The following is a 12,640-nucleotide window of genomic DNA, read 5'->3' on the forward strand; positions in this document are numbered from 1 at the left end:
AACAACGCGGTTCCTTGGTTGAGGTTACTACACTGCGTCATGCGCGTAAACGCAAAAAAAAAAAAAATAAATAAATGAATAAAAACAAAAGTGCAGCATGTTCTCTTTTTGTGTGTTACGATTGAAAAAAGTAACTTCAAACAGTTCTACTATGAATGTCGCAACAGCGACATTAACAAACAAACGAATGAACCAAAATAAGTTTGTGGAGTGTTTTCATATTTGCATTGTAGGTAACAGAAGGCTTTCTCGAAGCTAAAACGTATGTTTTTTTTATCCCTTTATTATATTGATTGTACGCTTTCTTGTACATGGCAATTACAACAGAAATATAACCACAAAACCATGTCGAAAAGATGTTCCTGTATAGACAACAAAAACATTATCATTGTGATGTATATTACTAACTATGGGTGTCGAAACGGAGAAAGAATTGTGACGTCACTTCTCTCTTCTTTTGGTGATGTTTGGTTGATCCATGTTCTTTTGTCCAGTGTGACGTGTGTTTGTATTCCCACAGCATTGGTTTTCTGAATGCTCTTCGTCTGTATACGTTTCTCTACGTTCCAAAAATAAGTTTTGTTGGGCGAGTAAATCGCGAGTGAAGAGAGTTCAAAACTTTCAGCAAAATTAGCTAAATATACGATTTTTTTTAAGGGAATCATTAATTTTGATCGTTTGTCTGGTTAGACAGAAAGACTGTCTTTACTCTTATTGTGCATATCGATGCAATAAAGAACACGTTGATAAAATATTGAAGTTAAATGAAACAATATGCCACCCAGGGAATACTTTGTACAACACCAATGAAGAGACTTATGGCGCCTGCTTCATTCTAGATAATTTGTAATCAATTAAATTTTGAATTATTGTAATTTCTTTTCTTTTCATTAAGATACTCCCTTTATTCTTGATCCACACTTCGGAAAATATTTTTAAGAGGCATCATATGAAATAATTCAACACGGGAAAAGTAGCGTCCATTCAGAACTCACTCAAAGAGATAAAACATAATCTTCTTCGAAGCGATTTCAGCAAGTAAATATCATTCAGATGTTAAGATTAGTATATTCTATTCGATTTAGCCATAAAAGTCAGAAACTTATTATAATTCAAAAGTTTCACATAATTATTTTCATTAAAAAATGACATACTGGATCACATCCACATACACAAAACTATATAGAAGAAGTGACGCAATCGCTCATCCCATGATAAATACAGGAAACAGACTGATTCACACGCGTTCGCAAATGTCCTGGATCACATGAGTCTATTTTGCTTGTTCAATGTGTGCGAGATATTTTTGAAGTTCCCTTTAAAAAAAAAAACAGAAAAATACAATAAATAAATGACTGTAGTATAAGCAGTAAACAAGAAAGAATGAAATTATAAGAAAAGAAGGGGAAAATACAGATCACAACAATTGTAACGGTATATTTTTTCCTTATAGTGACTATAGATAGACGGACTAGCTGTCTTAAAGAATGATAAATAATTACTTCTGCCAACTCTTTAAATGGTGAAAGTAATGGTAATGATAACAGGCATGAATTATAATGGTAAATGAAGGAAAAGAAGGGAAGAAAAGATGAATCCAAAAGGAAAGAGGGGATGATAAAAGTAAGGTTGAAGTTGCCGTTCTTGAAAAAAAAAAAGTTGACAACACCTTCGTCGGAAAGCCGTTTGGTAGAGTCAAATAATGACGCGTATCCGATAAGGAAGGCTCATTAAAGTGGTGACGACACAAAGCGGGCAACAAAAGGCTGTTAGCTTAGCTTCGCGGATAATCCGGTTGCCAAACTGAAGATTAAAGTCTATTGTAACGCCTTCTCCACTCCCCAATCCGAGCATGGCTTTGATTGTCCTTCCCCCTTTTTTATTCGTTTTTTTTTTTATTCGTTTTTTTTTTCTTACTGGTAATCTAAACGCAGACGTTAGTTCGATACGAAGTGGTGGCTCCTTTTCCAGTGTTTTTTTTTTCTTGATTTCTCCTTTCCTGCGCATTCAGTTTCGGAGTTCAAGTTGCCCAATATTTGTTGTATGAAAGTATCGATTCAGCTAGAAGGTGTCAACTACTCTAGAATCGCACTTACTACCAGTTGTAAGCTTTAAGACGTAGGCCTGGGCGCACATACTGACAAAAGGATATGTTCACTGCAAGGTAAATATTCCCCGCACAAAAACGAACGAGAGTGGCGTCGCACCATTCCCAACCCTCAACCCCCTTCCCTCTGCCCCGCCCCTCTACCCATCCCCTCTTCCCTCACCCTCTCGCCTAACAATGCTATCTTATGAAATAATCTACCAACAGGATCCAAGACAAATTATTCATATCAATCAATTCAAATCTGCTTTGAAAACACAACTTTTTACAGTTTAAGCAGAAGTAAAACAATGCATCTTTACAATTCCGATTGTATAATTAATCATAGTTTTTCGTTTTCTTGAGCTCATATTAGACATATTCATGACCTGTAAGCTTTGTTGATTATTACTGTCATCATAATTACATTCGTGTTCTGCGTCTGTCCATTATGGTCATCTCTCCTATTTTCTTCCCACTTTTTTGTCTCCTTATCCCAAACTACACCGTGCTATTTCTGTCCGCTGCCCCCCCCCCCCCCCCCCCCACACACCCCTCTGCGGGAAATCACCGTCTCGTATTTCCTATATACATTAACAATTATCAATTTGCAGGAATTAATCTCATTTTCAGCAATGAGGAAAAGTGAGACACATTCCCTTCAACATATTGTGGCAGTCTTCTATTCTATTTTATTCTATTCTATTCAAGTGGAAAATTGAGACACATTCCCTTCAAAATATTATGACAGTCTTATATTCTATTTTATTCTCTTCTATTCAAGTGGAAAATTGAGACACATTCCCTTCAAAATATTATGACAGTCTTATATTCTATTCTATTCTATTCTACTGTATTCTATTCTAGTGGAAAATTGAGCAAAGAAAATGGGATTCCATCGGAATTCGAACCCTAGACCTCCAGATGCTAGCCCGGTGCTCTACCGACTGAGCTATAACACTTGAACCTGGCATAAACCCGAAGGATAATTCAACTTGGGGATATATGCGAGGGATCACCGAAGTGATGCAGCTTTTTGAGTATGGTTCAAGTGTGTACGCGTGTGTCACACACAAACACACTGCTATAGCTTCTGACCATTCGAGCATTGAGAATTTAGAATTTAGGGTTTCTGGGACGAATATTGAAATAGGGCTTTCTATAGCTCAGTCGGTATAGAGCACCGGGCTAGCATCCGGAGGCCTCGGGTTCGAATCCCGATGGAATCCCATTTTCTTTGCTCAATTTTCCACTATTAAGTAATATTCATTTCTGGTCAGTTTTTCTGTTTGCGTTTATTGCATACTATTCTATTCTATTCTATTTCTATTCTATTCTATTCTATTCTTCTCTGTAATCATCGCCAATGAAATAATTGTGCTTCAAATGCAGTATTGTACAGCGTTGTTTTGATGAAGTTCGTGAAAAAAAAAACAACTTCTGAATGTCAGTCTTTAAAATGGTAATCTTGATCACGTGACTTCATCACTCGAGAAGAATTACGCATTTTGTGTCCTCAAAGGCCAAGATATTTCTTCTCCAAAAGACCCCAAAAGAAGTGTGAATTGAGTGAAACAGCACCATTAGTAGAACACATCAGTGAAAGTTTGAGGAAAATCGGACAATTTAATCGATGCAAAAGTTATGAATTCTTAGAGTTTTGGTGTTGGAACCGCTGGATGAGGAGACTGCTAGAGGTTATGGCGTCATGTGTAGACAACAATAAAAAAGAAAATACATTATAAAGGGAAATCCACAGAAATTCATTTATCATGAAAATGACACATTCCGTCAACTTGATACTGACATTATATGTGAAGGGTGGCAATGTTCCCCCTATTTTCTGAAAGCGGTTAGTCAAGTGCTCTTTCATTATGCGAAAAAAGTGAATTTTTGTGGAATTCCCTTTATATTGTCTTTATATTGTTGTCCACATATGACGCCATAACCTCTAGTAGTCTCCTCATTCAGCTGTTCCAACACCATAACTTTAAAAATTCATAACTTTTGCATTGATTGTTCGATTTTTCTTCAAACTTTCACTGATGTGTTCTACTAATGCTGCTGCTTTCACTCAATCCACATTAAAACTTCTCTTCAGGTTTTGATTTCCTTTAACCAACTTTCTAAATCCTTTTTTGATGTCCTCGGGTCTTCTGAATCTACGATTTGAACTGAAATAAAAAGGAGCAATAGATTTTTCTAGCGTCATCGTAAATAATCTATGAAGAGTTCGAAATTTGTTTTGTTTCATTTAGATTGATTCATTATTTTAGCGACAGTCAGCTGACCAGAGTTCGGCATTCAGGTCAAATGTTATTTATCTATTTTTTTCGGAATATTGTTACTACAAGAGAAGCTTAGCATTGTAAGAAAACAAAGCAACTCATATTGTTCAGCCATTTTCTTAGTACAAGATCTTAATGCAAAAAAAAAAGAACAACAACAACAGTTGTTTCAGTTGAGGTATTTATTGGATAAATATATCAACTATGTCCTCTCATGATTTTTTGGACTCCATTTTCCCGTAAGAGCACAGTCTTTCTGACGCCCCGTAGCAATTTTGATTTTGCTAATTATACTAATTAAACATAATTGATAACGTTAAGCCCAAAGAGATTGATATCTATATATCACTGTTTATTGCAAAATTTGTTTTAGAACGCTGAAGAGCTTCAACATTACTCGTTGAACCCAAAAATGTGATATGAGGTCAAAATATCCAAACTACTTCGTGAGTTGCGATTGCTCCCCCTTTTCAAACTTCTCAGAAGGGATTATTCTCCGCCGTTCGTTCGACCTTGTCCATTGAACAGTTAATGGAGCTTCGAACCGCGAGTTATTCACTGTAAGCACTGACATAAGGCACTGTGGGCATTGTAGCATCAATGGGCTAAGGCGCCCGACAAGGCATTGACCTTTCGGGTTACGTAATAAGGGATAGTGAGTGCGCTGACCACTATTGGTGATGTAAACGCATGCAGCATCTCGGGCACCGCGAATCCTTTCCATCTTTGTTGTGTGGAGGTGTAAAAATGATGTGATGTAATGTTTCATAATTAGCGTTTCCTCCTAGCGTGCATCGCGTTTAAGTGTAAGTGATAATTTGACAGAGATAAGTTTGGTAGCAGATCAGTATTCACCATTACCCCCACCTCCCCTCCACGCCCTGTATACTCTCCCCATTCCTACCATTATTTTATATGATATGGATCTTCTTATGCTTTGATGCATAATGGAAAAAGATGTCAAATAGAATTCTCTATAGTTGTATATAATTGTCGTAGCATACCTCAACAAATTTGTAAAACACAGATTATTCAATGATCCTGAAGAGCGAAGGATATATAAGACTTCAGGGATAATACGACTTGAATAAAAAGACAGTTATTTAACCCCACAATGCTGTATGATGCTCATAATATAAAACACACCAATCTGAAGGCCAGATTTTTTTTTTTTTTTGGGGGGGGGGGGGGGGGTTGGCAGGTTAGCGGGTTGTCACAATGAGAGTAAACATTTGTTTTTGGTGGACAAAGCGTTATATCAATTAACAGGAGCAATGCCTAGAAAAATAAACTGTTAGTAAATCATTATCTTTTCAATGAAACGAAGGCTAAATACTTTAATCCTTTCATAAAAATTAATGATAATAGGGTTTAGATGATTTTACAATGATAAATTTTCTAGTGGTAGTCACTAAATAAAACAACATGCGGTATTATTAATTGTGTAACATTACAAAAAAAGAAAGTCCAGGACAGTTGTGATTTGATGATATCATGATTTCGTTATTTGTTTTTGCTTGTGTGCCTGGTTAGACCAATGCCAATGTTTTCCGAATGCACGTGAAAATGTGAAATTTAAAGTTTTTATACTTTCCCATGTGATTCTAAACATAAACAACCAGCAAACTAATAGATAGATAGTCCATAATAATGAACAGGAAACTTCTTTTCTAAACTTTTGCTTGGAACATCGTATCATTGTATCAATTTAACCGATAAGAGGTGGGTGGTCTCTCACATGCACCAGCAGATGGAAATTGACAACAGGAATGGGAAAATTCACAGTCTCATTCTAGCCAGACCTTTCTTAAAGGACAAGTTCACCTTCATAGACATGTGGGTTGAGTGAATGCAGCAATATTAGCAGAGCACATCATTGAGAGTTTGAGGAAAATTGGACAATCCGTTAAAAAGTTATCAATTTTTGAAGTTTCTGCTCACTCAAGGCTGGATGAGAAGACTACTATAGTTTGTGATGTCACATGTTTACAACGATATACAGAAACAAGAAAGAAAATTCAACATATTTTCACTTTTCTCGCATAACAAAAGAACACTTGACTTCTCTCTTTCAGAAGGCAGGGGAATAATATTACCCTTAACATATGTCAGTAACAAGTCGAAGAAATGTGCACTTTATTCAAAAAGTGAAATTTTTTGAAATTCTCTTTTTATTTTCTTTATATCGTTGTACGCATATGACATCATACACTGCAGTACACTGTAAAAACATCGGTGTTGGATTTAACACCACGGGTGTTGAATCTAACACCGATCAAACTTCAATAAAGGACCACACCCACAGGTGTTGAAAATGCACTGTGATGGTGTTGAAAAGTGTTCACCTGACACTTCGTGGTGTTAATTTGACACTGTACCTGGTGTTATTTTGACACTGTACTGGTGTTAATTAAAACATGACACCACGTGGTGTTGATTTGATATTTGTTGGTGTTAATATCAATGGTTTAACACCCGTCCAGCTTCAATAAGAGACCACACCAGCTGGTGTTACTGTGGTGTAAATTTATTTTCACATTTTTTCAAAAATCTAGTATTTTAATGTAAAATTCTTTATCGTCTTGTTTAAATTCAAAATCAACAAGAAGTGCAGTTACTAAGAAACTCTTCAAAAAACAGTTTAAAATTTGGAAATGACACCCGGAGGTGTTAATTTAACACCATAAATGAGCACCGAAAATTTAACACCAGCTCGGTGTTCACTATTTAACACCGGACCTTTTGCAGTGTAGACTTCTCATCCAGCAGTGACTGCGCAGATACTTTAAAAATTCGTAACTTTTGAACGGATTGTCCAATTTTCCCCAAACTTTCACTGATGTGTTCTACTAATATTGTTGCATTCGCTCAATTTACATGAATATGAAGGTGGACTTGTCCTTTAACAAACCTCTTGCTGCGTTCAGCACGAAGGAAGGTAGAATTTTATGAAGTCATCAAGGTGTTGTCCTTTGCAGATGTATTATGTTCTCACAAGCGTAAATAAACGCATTGATCAGCTGAAGTTTACCTCTTCCTGACACGATATGAAATTCATGTTTTCTAAAATAACCTCATACTGGAATTTGTAAGACAGTGATCCGATACTCATTTTTCGTGACTTTCACATTAAACTGGACGTATTAACTGACGCTAAAAGCGAAAAATATCAGATTTTTGTCTCTTATACTTATAGGTTAGAAATATAACGTGTAAGATAGTACAATGATCTTTTCATATAACGGTGTACACATATTATACGTTCCATTCATACCTCCCTGTTATTGTTTAACTATGTTGATAACCAATGAAGTCTGTGGGAACTTTGCTTCAGATATATCATCTTGTCATCATGAATTATTGGAGCCTCCGAATTCTACTGCATTTTCGGGTAAATAAGGGACCAAATCTTCACAAAGTCAGAAAGAAATTTACAGAAACTTGCCAATATGAGAGAGAAATAGACCTTGTGATCTTCAATTAAAAGCCAATTGCCAACGTAATGGATGTATTTCAAATAAAGGCAATTGTGAAGCCATTGAAAATTTTGCAACCGAAATCGAAACAATAGTATTATATAATCATGAACAATAGAGGGTTGAACTGAAATAGATGTTGCTTTCTTTTTTTTTACTCCATGTTATGAAAAATAGCAATTAAAAAAAAATCAGCAGCCAGCCACAGAAATGTAGTGTCTGAGAATCAATGGGTTAACTTAATTAAAATGCTAACATTTCACTCGGACGATGGTCCTGTCCTGTTGTTATTACATCCGTTACCCGGATTATACGAGGCACAAGAACAAAGCCAAAAGGCCGATATTTTGTCTGTTGTTGCTCTTGTTTTAGTGTTTCTTTCATTCTCTTTAAGGTGACGATATACAGGGCTTACACCATGAATGTCAGTTCTGAATTTGAAAAGTTTATTAACAACAATAAGCACTTTTTTCAAACTTAATGAAACGAAAAGCAGAGGAGGCTCGACCTACTTAAATAATTGCAGATTGTCGAATTACGTAACTGTATGTAATGATATTGTGTGTCTGTGTGTGTGCGTGCATGTGTGTCTAGAGAGTCAGTTTTATGAACAATAAGCTTAAAAGGGTCTTACGTAATAATCGCCAAGCCGAATAAGAATTGACTTCACAAAGTGGAATCCATTGAACGAAATGTAACTCCTTCACTGTATATATTATTTGATGCTATAGAACGCTCTAAACGTGTCTCTACATTTCCTACTCGAAATAACCATAGACTGCTCCGCAATCAGGATACCTTCAGTCTTCACTTATTTCTGTAAAACTAAATAGAAATGTCAAACAGCTGATAAGAATACGATTCCAGTATACAGGTTGGCAGCCATTTTGATGTGTGGTTCGAAAGGACTTTTGACCTAAAACATTCGAGTAAGGCTCTCCGTCACTTCAAGAGATTAAAAAAATATCGATGCATTCAGTGTTGCGATGTGTAAATGTTAATCGTTACATAATAACTTAAATTTTCATCCAAAACAGAACAATTCTTGCAGAATATGGATAATTATGAAAAAAAATCTGCTCAAGATAATTTTCGCTTACAGATTTTGATCTTTAAGGGTCCTATCCTACTCAAGTATTTTATATCATGGCTACTACTAAAACACTGATCAATATTCAATGCTTGTTTAGGACAATTTCTCAATCATTTGCAATGAAAACATCTCGACCGAAGAATTTCATGAATTTGAAAAGATTTTGAAACTTGGAAAGTATCATGTTTGAGGGGGTGTTTCCTTACATTTAATTCTGAGTACAAGTCTAACAGTGCAGAAATGAAATTCAGAGCTGTTTTTTTTTTTCTTATCATATAGTCCATAATGGTGCGAAATATACTCATCGCTTTTCGTGAAAAATATACTTCAAAATCAAATGAAATTCATATCTTAAGTCTGAGGTTCACTAACGTTTTACCATTCTGCTCATCTAAAAAATGTACTGTATTCGTTAATACCAAATTAAAATAGGTGTAGGAGCGGCATGCCTCTCAACTTCCCACTTCCTAATGGTGTAAACTCGCGACGAGTGACATCGTCATTTTATCTAGGTTTACGTGGTTGCGTCCAATATCTTTTTCCTTTCTTTTAATGAAAGCAATTGAAAAATTAAGAATGCCATAAATATTCAATATATATTTTCTTCGATTTTGTTGAAAGTGCTTCCCATTAAAAACTGGACATATTTTTCATTTTATTTCAGGAAGGCAACCTTGAGTTAAAGTAATGGTCGAGGTGAGGATTCAGATTTTAACGTTTTACGAGATACGAGATACTTAGAAACCACTTTAGGAAATGATAAAGAGCATACAATTCTAAGAGGAATCCAAAGTTTATCTTATATGAAAATCGGTTTTGAAATGGCTGAGGTATCCCGAAACAAATTAAAACAAACAGATCCCAATAAAAGGTGGGTTCTACCTTTTGTTAGGATCTCTTTGTTTTGTATATTTCAGCCATTTCAAAAACAATTTTTGCCAAATAAAATTTGAATGTCTCTTAAAATTATATGTTCTTTCATATTTCAAAAGAGATTTGTCATTACCTAAAAGAAACCGTCTTCAAAAAAAAAAAACAAAAAAAAACAAAAAACGTTGGAAACCTGAAGCCCCATCTCAACCGAAACTGTACCATTCCTTTAAGCCGAGTGTTTGCCTCTTATTTTTTTTCTTCTGTCATATGAAGCACGCGCGCAATTACAAACACATGCACACGTAACATATAATTGAATGAACCTTAACATATCATACATGTGAAATATATATACATGTACATATGTATATGTATATATATATATGAGAGAGAGAGAGAGGGGGGTACGAGAATGTATGTGTGTATTATCAACGTGTGTATGTATGTGTTTGGGGAATGTTGAAGAGAATCTAATCCACTCTCTACACAAAAATCTTGACATTTCCATCCTTATCATTATATATATATTTTTTTTTTGGGGGGGGGAGGGGGTTAAAACGCAATTCATACCCTTATAGTCTCATATCCTACATCTGACTGCTCATTATTTAAAGTCATGATGACTAGGAAAAATGTTATCTGTTATCTTATGTTTAAAACTTTTTTTAGCAGAAAATCAATTTTCGTCATCATTTTTGTACATGATTAAAGGAAAATTTGTGTGATACCAGCAGCTTACTCATTTGCATATCAATAATATTAACATTGTTCGAGATCTGTTTTGCAAAAATTATCAAAACTTCACAAATCAAAAAGCTTCCTTATTTTCATCCTATTTCGATTAAATTATTTCTCTGTTTTGCTTTCTAAATATTACTCTTTCTTTTTAAGACTGACTCTACCTAAGTGGTCCAGTATGACCTTGAAGTGATAAGTCCACTTCCTACCCTCTTTTGCTTCAAACAACTTCAAAATCTCCTATAGGCTCTCGCGAGGTTTCAAGGAGAGCTGTTGGTTCTTTGTCTGTTGGAAGGACGCACTAAAAAGAGTTAGAAACATATTCGACTTACCTTCATACCTTCTATAGATAAAATGCTGTTCTTGAGAACCTGAAAGTTTGCTACAAGATTTGGCCTGACAAAGCAACTAATGCACGCACGTGCAATAACTGGATTAGACGAGTGAAGTATGGACCGGTGGAAAGACTAACTTGTTACTGAATACTCGGAAGAATTTAGCAGCATTTTCCATTGAAATTGAATGCATTGGAAAAGAGTTGTATCATAACAATTATGAGCTTTCACAAAAACGAATGAAATAATTTATCGTATGGCGTGTTTGTGTTTATGTGTGCGCTTGCGTGTGTGTGTGTGTGTGTGTGTGTGTGTGTGTGTTCATTCTCAATGCTGAACTAAATGTTCATGTTCTCCTCGATCCTTCTAGTTTATGTGCACCTCATTGGGTTATATAATGTTACATAAAGGACGTGGACAAACTGCTTGTCTGAAGGCAGTGACCTTGATTTGCCTCACCAAAAATGGTCTCCGGCTCCAAGCCCGCTTTATCCGTGTCACGCTCCGCCGACATAAAATACCCAGCCCTGATTACGTAATAGTTTTTTACTTTTTCGCCAAATGGTCTTCGCCGAGAGAACAGGGCACACGAGTGCGACCTACAGCATGAATGGAGGGATAGCAGCGACTTGCGTAATATTGCGCAACAGTGTTGTGGTAGGGGAACCTTATGTAAGACGACGTAATTATCGTCACACATACAAAATAATAAATGGCGAGGTCCCGGCAATCAGACTTTTGTCTCCAGCGATTATTATTTGTCTCAAGGTGAGATGCTGCAACACGTTCCAAAACTTTTATACGCTGCAGTGAAAGGTCTTCCCAATACCCTAAACTATTTCTTGGGGTTTAACATGATTGTAGTATACAGAAACCATGTGATGACACGCTACACCACAGCTACACACATCCGACACACTCCGTTCACACCACGTCATCTCCCATCATCGTATCTATTGTCACTGAGAATGCATCTTCTAGCTACGTGGAGTCACTTTAACATTTAAGTGGGACCACAGGAAATCATGACGAGAGAAGACAAAAGGATCAAGATTTACATGTTCATGTCATTATTATCATCGGACTGACAGTGATCTCACCACTGTATATTGATATGGCGCACAAAGAGATGCTGTTGGCAAACCTGATACGGGGGAAACCCCCAGTCTGGCGCAGTATCAAATATCAAATTACATTGCATTGGTAGAACTCTGTAGGATTGTGGTGTCACAGACGCTGCAATCGCTACTCCCCTGTTCGCATTTCTTTACACGATAGAAACATCAACTTTGCGAATAGGACAATTATTATCGTTAGAGGATTAGCTCCTACGCACCCCTTCCCCATTCCCCTAACCCGTTCTTTATCCCCCTCCATTCTATAGGCATGTGGGCAAAGGCGTTTTTATCCTTACGTCCTATTTCTCAGGAAATTGTTACGTAACACGAAACAAAAGCGATAAAGCTGAGGAAGGCGACATTCTACGGTAAAGTGTCATCATGTGCATTGTAGAGCAACATGAAAATAAAGTAAACAAACACAAGTGAGCATAATTTCTCATAGAATGATAAACGAGTCATGAACTTTCATAAGCAGATACAGGCATATCAAAATAAGGCCAATTTCCCATCATGATTAGCTTACAGACTATGGGACATGACAGAGATAGCAAAAGGAAACACTATGTACAATCATCCCATTATGACCCACTCTGGCAAGATTTCATATGAGAGAGAAATGAGAAAATACGT

This window comes from Diadema antillarum, unplaced genomic scaffold, assembly GCF_040938485.1.
Source record: "Diadema antillarum isolate AM-2024a unplaced genomic scaffold, OU_Dant_1.0 seq00001251_RagTag, whole genome shotgun sequence".
NCBI lineage: Eukaryota > Metazoa > Echinodermata > Echinoidea > Diadematoida > Diadematidae > Diadema > Diadema antillarum.